Source organism: Acipenser ruthenus, chromosome 6 (assembly GCF_902713425.1).
Source record: "Acipenser ruthenus chromosome 6, fAciRut3.2 maternal haplotype, whole genome shotgun sequence".
NCBI lineage: Eukaryota > Metazoa > Chordata > Actinopteri > Acipenseriformes > Acipenseridae > Acipenser > Acipenser ruthenus.
Window position 1 is genome coordinate 26,909,797 of NC_081194.1, and position 14,064 is coordinate 26,923,860.

At 35.2% G+C, this 14,064-nt stretch overlaps 1 protein-coding gene across 6 annotated transcripts in view; it reads right to left on the bottom strand.

The window, feature by feature from the left end:
- The window catches only part of LOC117411383 (protein dispatched homolog 1-like), a 131,691-nt gene that overhangs the window by 63,443 nt on the left and 54,184 nt on the right, over window positions 1–14,064 (bottom strand). For 5 of the 6 annotated variants that reach the window (XM_059025297.1, XM_059025296.1, XM_034018805.3 and 2 more), the window contains one exon: window positions 8,388–8,465. The exons of the other annotated variant lie outside the window; for it this stretch is intronic. The gene's annotated coding sequence lies outside the window, so the exon portion shown is untranslated. The remainder of the gene's footprint in view (window positions 1–8,387; window positions 8,466–14,064) is intronic. 6 annotated transcript variants of the gene reach the window in all.

The window sequence follows — 14,064 nt, forward strand, 5'->3', positions numbered from 1 at the left end:
CCAGTTGTAAAGACGTAGAGAACAAGGCGGCAAAAAAGACAGCAACAAAAAATGGCAAAGTACTGCATTCTTCTACACTGAAAAACGTAAGTGCTGTGCTCAAGGACAGGCTTTCTCAAAGTAAGCTAAATTAATTGCGTATTTCATTGTTGTTTAGTTCATTTCTTTCCACTCTACCGACAGTGAACCTGTGTAGAGCAACAAGTCAGTTAACATGCCTTTTTTTTTATCAAAGTGTTTCATATTTTATCCTGGTTATTGTAATGCCAGTAAAACACCAAACTTAATTTGTGGAGTGCTGTACATAGGATTACTCTCACATGACATTGCTGTACTGTTACTAAACCGTTTCATATTAATTTTATTGTTATTGTAATGCCAGCAATAAAGCTGAACAAAAATGGGAAAAACTGAAAAAACAGAATTGGTCATTTTTGAAAAATGGAATTTGCTGTTCTCCAGAATGGAAAATTAGTAGACGTAAATAACCATTATTCATATTATTTTCTGTGGTCCAACCCTCAGCATAGATTTCCAATTCAGAAACCAAAATTGATTCTTCTTCGGGAATATAAATTAGACTGCTCCATCACAAGGGAGCTGTGAAACAACGCTTATTTGTTAAATAAAAGGATTGCCCCTTAGCATGTCTCGGGGATAAACAAGGAATTTCCCCATATGAAAGACCACACTATAAACACTAAAGAGTTGTACATGAAAGCTAAAATTAGATGGCTGGTGAAAAATAAAATCAGGAAAACTGCTGTTACCAAACAAAGAACGCTATAACGCCAAAATAAGAATTGTGTGTGCCAGCAGCTTTTACTCATGATACAAATAATAAAAAAAAAAAACTTTGTATTACTTGCCAGTGCCAGTTCTAAAATAAGCTGTGGTTGATATTCTATTTCAGGGGGAAAAATCTATTTGACACATCAGATAATCTGGGTGACCCTTATGCTCAAATAACTGTTTTTTTTTTAATGCTTTTTTTTTTTCAACCAATGGACATTTCATCCAAATGCATCAAGGCAGAAAGTTGTTCAAACCTATGAAATTAATCCGGCACACAACTCACTAAAACCGTCAGCCTCATGGCTTAAACATCAAAGAAAGACAACCGTTAACAGCTGTAAGTTTATTCAGTACAAAAACCAGGCATTAAGAAGTTGTAAGACGATACTGCATAAAAAATATGTTACTGTAGTGCAGTCGGCAGCAAACGAATGCCTAAAACGTGATGTTCTTCCACCATTACCAATATAGAATAAAGCTGAAATACAAGAAAACATTGGTATTGTCAACAGAGCTCAACACACCTCGCACCTGCTTCCTCAACTGCTGTCTACAAAACATACAAAAACAGGCTGCTTCTTTTGCAAATACCTTTTTGTGTTCTTATGAAATCTCAGGTGTACTATTATACTGCACCTCATACAAAAATGTAACTTTGTACATAAGAAATCACTTATGTACAAAGTTTACATGAGATGTAAATTAAAAACTTTTGGTATAAAAAGAATAAAAGGCATAATAAAAATAGAGATATTGTACAAAAGCCTAGGGATTCGACTTGGGATTTATACTGGGTCAGTGCTACCCTGAAACAAACCTAACAAAACAAATACACATGGCAAGTATAACTTGTCCCTTGTAATCAGCAACTCACTTTGGGGAGCTTTCAGAAAAGAGCAACCAGACTAAACCAACAAAGAGATGATAAATTGACAAATTTAACCCAAGTGAATATTTTATCTGCAGAACAGTCCAGGAACAGAGGACACCAGAAATTCATTGGAGACAGACTTAGGACAGTGTGTAGGCACTTTTACACAGACAGTGGTGAGTGCATGGAATGGGATACCATGCCAGGATGGTGCTTAATCATTGCGACTAATGCCTTGGACAGGTTAGCTCTGTAAAGTACACAAATGTAGATGATGCTTCTGACAGACATCATTTCAGATCCTCAGATCATTAATATCACATGAAAAAATAAACTTAAATTATGCTTATAACCACGAATTATAAGGAACAGTAAGCTAGTAGTAAAGGTAATCTGTGTATTAAACCAATATGTACTAAATAAAAAAAAATGATTACAGCAAGAAAAAACAAATTTACAAGATGTTAAATGTATGGAATATAAAAAGCTGAACAAATGATATACACCAAGGAAAACTTCAAACAGAATTCAGTCTGCAGCTCTGAAGTCGCCATTAATTCAAAGTGAATTACTTGATAAATTCCATATGAACTATTCCATTGATATGGAGTTGAATTGTGCATGTGTTGCTTGACATGGAAAAGTTTAATATCCTAGCGATATGGCAATATGGAAAAAACTGTAGATCTGGAGTAGATTATTCAAAATTAGCTATTGTAAGTAATTTCCTTATACTTTCACTCCAATAGGTTTCCATAGATAGGAACCCATTCTGTGCTTTTCTTTAACAAGAAACACAGTCTAAGACCTGATAACTCATAATCATACATCCCAAGTCATCTGTAAATAAAAAAAAATCATATCTATGTATATCAAGAAAAAGTACATCACCAATACTGTCACAACTTTCATTTTCATCACAACTGGGAAAGCAGTTTGTCTAGCAAAACCCAAAGAAGAGACTATGGCATGTGGTTTAAAATAGGCTACTGCAGTGCTATATTTTGGTTTTATTTAATCCAAGTCTAGATTACAAACTGGGGTGGAAAGCAAATTTAAAACTATCTGTACAAAACGTCTCACCATACTGTAGATGGAAGTTACTTTTGCTTTGAATTTTTTAGGTAAAATCTTGAAACGATCAAAACCATCTCAATAACTCTATGAAGCTGAACACAGTCATCAACGTTAGCACTATCCCATGCTAGGTCACCGTTTTCCCCTGGAAACGGCCATTTATTACTGTATTTCCTGTTCACTTACAGTAGCAAAAACATCTTGAACCTAACACAAACTAAATTATATGGTAGGTCATTCAGGCGACCCTGTATTAAACGTGATTTGTACTTGAAATTGTATTTGAGAGATGGACATGTTTGTGTTTAAGAATATTTCCACTCCATTCCAATTCCAATTTGAGTACTAAGCCTATTTTAAAACATTCAATTATAGGATGAATTTTACATTTTCAGTTAAACTTGTGAAAACAAAGTTATCTGAAAGCCTTATATCCACAGGTACATGTTTCATGAAACAGATTGGACTTGAAATTAATGTGATCCCTAGACTAAAAGTAGAAGCTAGCTGTCATTCCTTTAATGAACATGGTTTTATAATACGATTAGGTTTCTTCATTTTTGTTTATTTTTTTCCCCAGAATTTCTGGGTAATTTTTGTGTGTTTATTTTTACAATAAAAAATTGGTAGAAAACTGGTGGGAAAAAAAAAAAATGATGTCAATGACGTGTGGGAAAAATCGGTACTCATAATTCTCAACAATGTGGTAGTTTTGGTACTGTATGTTGTTCAAATGAAAATAAAATGTGTTTAACATTATTTATTAAGGTGTAGTCAACAACTGATCAATAGCCATGCGTCTCAATGAAATTAAATATTTAAAACACACTTTAAAAGTAGTTCTCTCACAGTATCACCACTGTAATACATACATAGGTGTAATATGAACTTAAATTCAGGCTGCTTTACCTTTAGCCATTATAAAAATAAAAAAAAAACAGCTGCAAAACACAGAATCATGCCACAACCATATTGCAACATGAAGCGATCGGAATCATATATGTAGGGCTTCTAGTTTTTGGTTTTTATTTTCCTTCTCTCTCCCTCCCTTTGACTCTTAACTAATAGTTGTTAAGCCTTAACTGAATACCAGATTGTTTAAATTAGCGACGCACTACTTGAAACTAAGGCAGTGGAAATTAATAAACTGAATGCGGCGATTACAGCCAGATCGAAATGCAGGTTCAAATAGAATCTGGCGAGATCAATGCATGTCGTCTGTTAACTCAGTCAAGTTATGAGGCTAAAAAACGAATCAACTTTCTTTGGTAATTAGTGTTTGATTAAGAAAGCAAATCGGCTAAAAATATGTTCAAAGGGACATCACGTGATCAAAAATAAAACCCGAAAACTAGAAGCCCTACATACATGTAAGGTTTTAAACAGAATATTGATACAACAATATTTCAGGGCTCCAGACTGTAACTAAAATGGTTGCAACCCCCCCCCCCCCCCCCCCAAAAAAAAGGGGTGCATTGTTAAATTCGTCGGTGCTCTGGATCGCTGAGTCAGAAGAGACATCACCTGGTGCTCATCGGTGCAGGGAATTTAACAACAGTTTGGTGAATCAACATAACTGATATAGAAAGGTTGCTGTTGCGGCACGATAAAAAAAATAAAATAATTGTTCTCTTTCTCATCGAATTCTTGTACGTCACCAGCTCAGTCGGCTACTCTGGATAAGTTGGCAAATGTGATATTGTTTATCAATATGTTTATTGGAGCTATTATATATTTATTGAAAATACACAACTTCATATGCATTTTCAAAAGATTTGGCGTCTCTGAATCTACAATTACATAGTATCTCAGTACAAGACAAACCTCCACAGTGTGAGCGGACATTTTGGTTTTGCTGCAGTTCACTGACTCAACCCCGGTCATGTTGTTTTTTTTTTGTTTTTTTAAACTACGGTAATGTGTGAGAAGTCCTGTTAAAATGAAAATGAAATAACTAAAATTGTCACAAAACCCACCACAAATACTGTAAGAAACGATAAAAAAGGGGTGGGGGTGGGGGGAATTTAAAAATTCGCCATACCATGCTGAAAGAAATTGTGCCCTCTCCCATAACCAATGTAGACTTTGCTGGTACACTGTAGTAAAGAGCTTTATTTCGAGTTATGCTGAAAAGAAAAATATCCTATTTTTTCTCCAGTTCGTCTGCTGCATCTAGCACTACTACTGCAGAATCTGCATCAACGATACTCTAAGTCTTGCGAGTCGAGAGTTTGCTGAAGGTGATTTACCGGTAATTGCGCAGCAGACTCCCTGGTCAGACAAGGTACCACCACCGACAGAAAAACTTGCACAGCAGTTTAAGACTTCGTGGCTTCAAGAATTTGCTTTTTTTACGTTACAATGGTGAAAAACAGAAAATGTATTGCAAGTTTTGCACAAAGGCAGGACCCGCTATTGCAAGGAAAACTGATTTTATTTGTGGAACAGAGACTGTGAAAAAGCACAGTGAAAGCAGAAAGCATAAAAATGCCAAGGACTGCGTTATTGCAAAGTGTACGCCAACCGAGACACCCATGGCCAGAGCAATGGTATGTGCTACTGAAATCAATGCAGAAAAAAAAATTACAGGGAATTAAAAATGAAATTCAATGCTGCTTATATGTTTGCAGTAGACAGAAGAATTGCCATTCACTAATTTTAACTGGCAGATTGTTATCATGAATGGTTTGGATGTATCAAAAACATATGAATGATACAGCATGTGCTGAATTTGTTGCTGTCATTGCTGAAGATTTGCAGAAATGGGTTCACAGTGCAAATTACATTTCTGTTTTAACTGACTGTGGAACAGATCTAGCTGGGAGAGATAATGTAATTGTGTACTGTAGGTATGTTTCTGCAGGTGTGGTAGTGAATCGTCTGGTAGGCTTAGCTGAACTAGATTGTCATGCTCAAGGAATCTTAAACACAACCAAGAATTTGCTTGGAAAGGTTGACAAAGAATGTTCAAATTGATGGCGAGACAAATTAAGTGCTTTTGGAGCGGATGGGGTCAGTGTTAATATGGGAGCTACAGGAGGGGTATGAGCTGTCTTGAGATTGGACAGCATATTCTGTCATTTCACAGCTTACCACATAGGCTTGAATTGGCAGTTTTAAGTGCTCAAAGATCAGTTCCAGTGATTGAGAAAGCATATGACCTTCTGCAGTTGGTGTGGAAAACCTACCACTTCAGTCCAAAAAGTAAGCATGAGTTGAAAGCCATTGGGGCTGAGTTAGGCTGCAGAATTAGGACACCTTCAGCTGTAAAGACACAGCGCTGGCTGCCTCACATTTAAATCGGGCTGTTTTTTTGCAGTCAAATGATGAGAATCTTGCTACTGGACAGGGACAATATACTGCTGTGCATCACCACATGGAGCACCTCGCTTCCACTTCCAAAACACAGACATTAGAGGAAGAGCAAATAATGTTGTACAGGAAATGGAAAAACTTGCTTTTGTAGGGTTTTGTCATTTTTTACATGATCTTTTTTCAGAGGTGTCAAAACTTAGCCTTACACTGCAGAAGAATAGTTTAATTCTTCCCAAGGCTGTTGCAGCAATTGAGAACTGTGTTTTGACAATTAAAAGTTTGAATGAAATGCCATTTAAAAAATGGCAAACTAGAGACATTTTTGCAACATGTGGATTCCCATCCCCAGGCAGGTGCACAGCAGCAGGATCAGTCAGGAAGCAGGAGGGGTAGGGCTACCAGAAATATCTTTACCAGCATTACATTTCCGGATATCAAACTTAAGGGCCTCCACACTCATGACATTTTTAAAAATGACTTAGACACAAATTGGAAAAACTGTTGAAATCAGTCAGGGGGTTTGACAACATAATTAAGCTTTCCACAGAGGAAGTGGTTTCAGGAGGACACAGAGTGATACAGTGCTTTCTAATTTTCTGCTATGATGCATGGCCTGATGATCTTGTTAACTTTGGAGATGAGCAGTTAGAAGTCTTACTGAATTGGTATAGTGCCCTATTTGAAACTTTGTTGCTTAAAACATTGGTCAAAAGGTCAGTTTATGGATAAATCCTACATTGGTTTATGGGAGGTCATGCCAACAAAAGAACCCTTTTGTTGCACAGATTTAAAGAATCTCTGCATTTAGTGGAAATCATGCTTGTGCTGTCAATATCTGCTGCCCAATGCGAACATGGATTTTCTGCACAAAACAGAACTAAATCCAAGCTACGCAACTTACTTAATGTGGCTACAGTTGAAGATCTTATGAGAATCAGTGCAGAGGGCCCTTCACTTGAACTTTTTGACCCAGAGCCTTGTCTTAAGCATTGGCTTTGCACAAGTAAAAGGAGACAAAGTCCAAATTACACTTCCTGGCCAAGTGATGCAGACATTTGAACTGTTGGTGACACCTGGCTCAGACTCTGATGAATAAGAAAGATTTGATAGTTGTATATAGTTCACAGGTTTAAGTTAAGGCCAAATTTCAGCTAATTTGTTAAGAAACAAAATCAAAAGGCAGATGTGCAGGATATTTGAAGTTCACGTTTAAAGCATGAAAGATGAGGAACAGCAGCATAAGGAGGAAGGACAGGTGTACTGGCAGAATAGCAGATTACACAGAGGACAAGGAAGGCAGAGGAAGTCAGAGACAGGCAGCATAGAGGAAGAACAAGGCAACACATGAGGCAAAGAGAGTACAAACATTCTGTTTTTGTATTGTTTTGTTTTCTTGTATTTTGAAGGTGCTGAAATTTGGAGGCAACTAACTTCCTATTAAACTGGCACCCAACAACTGGATTTGGCACCAACATTTTTTTGTCTAGGAGCCATTGGCTCCTTGGGTAAAAGGTTTGTCTGTAGCCCTGAAATTCTGCTACTGCGCTCATCACTGCTTAAAACTTTGCATACAAATCACCTTAAGGATCATCTTAACAATGGTATCCCCTTCCTAAAGCAATGCATTGAAAGTGCAATACAAGCAAACAAGAACCTAGTTATGCTACTGTTGCTATTTACCAAACCAATACATATTACAAAGCATTTCAGGGTGTTTTATAGGGCGTGACTATACCAACAGAATTAAGAAGTCCCAATGAAATTCTTTTATTTTTTAGCAAACAGTCTTTTACTTTGCAGAGTTTGAAAGTAGACTTCAAATAAAAGGTTTTCTGAAGAACAGATTTGTGGTTGCAAGAATTTTATAACACAGCAAATAAAAAACCTAAAACAGAAATAAAAATGTTTATGTAAATATTAAATATATCAATTGACATTTACCTTCAGCTTACTGTACATTATAAGTAGGCTTGCTACTGTTCGATTTTTATTTTTTTGCCAAATCGACGATTAATATCTACATTTATTTTTTAAAAGAATTTACCGTTTTTTTCGATCTTTATTTTAAAATTTTAAAATTCAAAATCGACCCACAAGTTCACCTTTTTATCTTGAGCATTTCCACAGCATATTAAAAAATCTTCACCTTTATCCTCATAAAAGTAGTTTTATTAATTCCAATAGCATACAACTGAAGCAACACTCTCTCCCCACTAACGCAGAAAAAAAACATTTGTGTGCAGAGACACCCCTTACACCAGACTGACATAACACACTTTAGAACCATATATGTATGCAGTGGTTTAGAAAAGGATATTAAATTCCTTACCGAAAGGAGCTTTTGGGTCACTATAACGAAGCCAGTCATAGGTTCAATGTTGAAACACTTTCCTTCACAGATGTCTAGCTGCAAGAAACATTTACAAGATTAATATCTGTTGCAATACACAATAAATTACATTGTAATGGATCCAAAACATAGGGAAGGGACCTAAATACTGACTTAATATAAATTGTTATAGTGCCTTTCTGTAACAAAATACATGAAAATTAAAAGTTAAAAGATCATAAAAGCTTCTTCAGATTATTTCTGGTATGTAATAAAGGTGACCAGATTTTTAAGTCCTTAAATTCGGACAGTATGGAAATATTGTGAATAGCTTCCAACTTTTAAGCTACAGGGAAGCTCTAGGGTTTTTATTTTCACTTTGGCAATGTTTGATCTAATATCATATTGAAAGTGTATGCTAAGACTCATGGTGATATTCAGAGTGGAATCTTTCACTTTCAAAAAACGTTTTTGTGAATACATTATCTCAGTAAAAATCTGTTTTACTGCCGATTACTGCTGCAAATCTAGTCTTTTCTGCCTAAGAAACTGCATTGCCTCTCTTTGATTTCCACTTGCCATTTTTCTATCTCTCTCTATGCTATCCTCCAGTGTCCAATCTGCAAACCAGGCCCTTCCTGTATGAAAACATTACATATCTCAATATTTCTATTTATTAAATAGTTACTTGATAGAATAATCTATTTGTTTCAAAATACCTTTTCATATGCCATAGTATTTGTTCTGTATATATATTTTTCCTATTGCAGTTTCTTCTTGGATCATTAGTGTGCCGTGATTAATAGATACTAGAACATTTTTTACAGCTACTTTCTACTATTAAACTATTAAAGGTGATGAAATGTGTTAAATATATACACATGTCAATTGTATGATGACATTTCCTGCCTTGTCTATGCAGTTTTTCATTACCAATCAATGATAATGAGAAAGCATCTCCTGACAGGGTTGTTTTTTGAATAATAATAATAATAATAATAATAATAATAATAATAATAATAATAATAATAATAATACTACAATGACTATATAATACAAATTTCACGTATATAGCGCTCTTCATGCAAGCATTCCAGGGCGCTTTACAAAAGAAATATAAAAAAGCATGTGTCTAATATATAATCCTACTACAAATAAAACAGGCCCAAACAAATACATTTTCAAACAGGATTTAAAAGATTGAATTGTGCTAGCATTTTGAATCGGGAGCAAGTTCCAAAGACAAGGGACATTATAACTAGATGCCCTGGCTCTTACAGAGTTCAAATGAATTTTATGGACTGTCGGAAGATGAGCATTTTCCGATCTCAGGGAACAACCAAGAACATGGGGTCAGCAGATCTTGAAGATAAGAAGATCCAAGGCCAAGTAATTTTTTATAGGTAATAAGAACATAATAATAAGAAGAACATAATAATAATAATAATAATAATAATAATAATAATAATAATAATAATAATAATTACAAAAATGAGATGGATGCAGTATTTGTATCAATTAAATGTGTGATTAAAACCAAGATTAACTAAGAATAAAAAAAAATGTAATAGTGATTCATTCTTTTTTTTTTTTTAGTCACTTGACAGCCCTAAATTTAATTTATTACTAAAAACATAAAATGTATACTTAAAGAAATAAAATATGTTCTGAAACTTAAAATATTTTTTACAACAAATGTGAAAATAACTAGTTCCCAAAATTAATTTTGTATTATTCACAAACTTACATTTCTTATGGGGTATCTGTGGTGAATAGACTTATTTCAATAGAAAATCTGTTTCCAAATTGTTTTGTCACATTTTACAGCCCCTCCTATTGCTGTGATGGGCTATTTTGTTGCACAAAGTGTACAATCCACAACAAGCTTCAGTGCACTGCGTTGTAAACATGGCACGGTGATGTGACATGACAGCGTTGATTTCCACAATTGTCACCTATAGCTGCACATGAAGCAAAGTCGTTTTCACACAGATATAAAAATATCATGGATGAAGAGAATAATTCCAACACCATACAATGGTACCTGTATGAGCCGTTAATGTTAGACTACCCTAGTCTAACCTCTTCAGGCAGCGAGAGTGATGATTCAGAAGAAGATAGCCGCCAGTTCGTTAAGCAACAGTCATGGATAAACCCACCCGCAATTCTGATTGGTTGTAAATATGAGTGTTGACTGTTCAGTAATTCTCCAGATTTACACGCCGCTGTACAGACGCTTTTTAGTGCTACTGGTCGTTTAACTTTCCCTTTAGTCACATCAAGTGTATTTGTATTGTTAGAAGTATACATGGTAGTAACACAGCAGCTGCATGAAAATACAATATTCTCTTACCGGCGCGACAACGCTCGGGGTGGGGGGGTGGGGGGGTGGGGACATCATGAAATAAGTGCCCCAAGAAAGGTTCTGGGACCAGTGTTCCAAAAGTGGGACATTTTAGTAAGAAATAAAAGCATAATGCCCATAGGGTTTAACGATTTTAACATCAGTAACCAGACAGCCACCATTTATATCAGGTATCCAATCACGGTCCTGGAGGTTCCACAGGTTTAACAGGTAAAATTATATAATTTCCTACTTCAGGGTCTGTATGGAGGTTTAATGAAACAACTTAGAACAGGGTTGGAAAAAAGACCAGTAGTGGACGGGCTAACTTTGGCCACTCCTGATTTAGATCAATTGAATAGACTAGTGGTTTTCAACCTTATTTTAAAACAGTACCCTTTCTGCAGGGTTTAATGTCAAATTTGCAAGTGTGGTCTATTTATTTATTGCCATTATACAGGGCTTGTCATGCATATTCATAAACCTATTCCTGTGAACCTGTGCCAGAGCGAGCGGGTAGGATCCAATCAAAATGCTCAGAGGAGTCGGAAACCAATGAAATCTCAAAACAATTGTGATTAGGTTTAAAAAGATATTGCAGGAATACGCACAACAAAGCAGAAAGTTAGGTAAAGTAATGTGTTGTGTTTTAAACCCAGTTCAGTAACACTTGCATGGGTCAAGGTGCAGTACCAATGATAGTTATTTACAGTTTTAAAAAACAGTTTAGACCCCCAATAAATCACAAGTCTTTAAAAACAGTGGTCCTTTAAAATGAATTTAATAGCTGCTATTTCAAATGGTAAGCACCTCAGTGGGATATTAAACAAAAAATTCTCAAGTACACAATTCTGTTTTGGAATACCTTCAATTAAATTGGGGGAAAACACACACACACACACACACAAACACAACTTCAGCACCAACCTAACTAAGTTAAATACTAAGGCCCAGATATTCAAAGGACATGCGTGTTAAGCAAGGGCAGTTGAAGGGATTTCCCCACCTCAAATCTGCATTGTGAAGAAAGAAATCATTATTTTTTTTTTTTTTAATTTATACAAATCACAAGCATGAATAATTGAAAAATGAATCATTATAGAAATCCACCTACAGACCTGTAAAATTCAAACAACGTTTTCTGCAAATCACAATCACAATGTTGAGGACAACAATGTTGCACGTGTTTGACTTCACTTAACTAATTCACTCCTATGAAGAGGATTTTAGTTCTAGTTTCAGGTACTTAAAGCAGCCTCTTTACCATACCTTTAACATGTATAGGTTCAGAGCATTTGTTTTTACAAATACAACTATACCTTTTAATGACATACAGATATGAATCTAGCAAAAAGACTGTATTCTCCTAGCATTAAAAGAAGAATTTGGGCCAAATACTGGAAATGAATAACTTTATTTAATATATTATGCTTTAAAAAAAAAAAGGTTTGGTTGTTCCCAATAAATAACTCAGGGGTACAAAAAACAGCACAAATTTAATTGGAATAAAAGAAAAACACTAACAGGCTTCCTGTGGTTTTAAAAGACATACTTCAAGAAGCTTTCATGCTAGTGGATGCTCTAGTTTGAGAAACTTTAACCCCTTGGGCAAAGGTCAAAGAAACCCCACAGCTTTTCCTCTGGCTTCGTCGTACTGTTAATATGGTCACTGGGGAGTCAACTTTAGCATCATCAGTATTGTCTAGCCTTACATCTCTCAGCTACTAGTTAGCATTTAGCACCCAACCGCTAAATGAGCTGCAGCAGTGAAGCGCAAATCCTTCACTAAGTTGCTGCATAGAGGGTAAACCAAGTTTGAAAGCAGATACAAATGAACATAGCCACATTCAGCCTAGGGAAAATACAGACATGAAGAACATAGATCTTAAAATTGAGGGACAATACATATTTAAATTGTAATGAAAGCTAGCAAAATCTGGGTAAGATGGGGTGATGTGCTAATTTTAATTTAGGGACCAAATCCAATTAAAGAAATGCCTAAAACCATGAAAATCATATTATTGTGGTGTTCTTATACTGTACAAGGGAAACAGACACTGCTTAAAAAAAAAAAAAACATTAACATTTGACAAGGAAACATACATCTCATAAAAATTGGGGCTTTACTGCAGAAGCCAAGTTATAAAATGTTATAGTTTTATAAGACTGCTTGTTGTGATTACAGCTACCATAACTAGAAATTACCAAAGCATAAGTAGTCCTTTTAAATGTAATCATATCCTTATGGATATTATATGATACATAATACAAGGTAACTAGGTGTATATAGCAAGTGCTGCAAAAAACAGAAAAACAGCATTACATTTAAACAAAAGATAACAAAAACTGAATAGTTGTCAACTATAAAAGTAGTAAACATTCTTGTCAGACAGAACACACCAACTCAAATAAATAGCATAAGTAATACATTTATTCTTTACATTTATGCTAGAAATTATTTCCAGCTATTTCACTGCTGTGGTTATCACAGCATGGTGCAAAGCAATTACTTCAGTCTTAGTCTGCCTAAATCAAAGTCAGTTGTAATTTCCAAAAAAGTCAATCTGATATAATTGGAAGTACAGGGCCCCTATTCAGCATTGCATTTGCATTAGAAAATGTAAATTAAATATTTTGTAAAAGTTTCAGGTTTACTTGAACCTTGGTTTAATAAAAACAGGGGATGAGACTTCTTAATAAAAAGAATATAACCAGGTCCCAATATTTTGACAAATATGTATGTAAAACAAACGTGTGTTGAAAGATGTGTTGTGCAGACAGGTTACCACAAGTCTTAGAATAACTTACATTTGCACTGAAAAAGTAGTAGCATAGCTTCCGAAGACAGACGTGTGTGTTATTGAGATACAATGACTTGGACTTGCTACAGTGTCTTTAATATTGTGACCACGTGGTAACATCATATTAGTACCAAAATAATTTATATTGTGAAAACCTCAATTTGTCCAACAATGTTCTACATTTGACACACAGGTACAACAGAATCAAACGCATCTTCATATGATCATTGTTTCTAGTTTTAGAGATAAGGGGTGTATTCAATTAAGATCTGAATACTGCAGTTGTTGTATTCATTAAAGAGGACTCTCCTTGGTCTTTTTCATGCAGAAATGCATTGAAAGATATACAAGAAGCCCCACAGTATATTAAATTATCTAAACATCATTTAGATCAGTGGAATAGAGCCCAAGGTGTTTTTTTTTCCTATTATTTAATGTTTCAAACTGGCTTTCCCTGAACCAGTGATTGTGACCACAGATGTGAGCTATTAATTTAAATTCCTTCTGGGCAGTAAGGAATCTCTGCATGGCA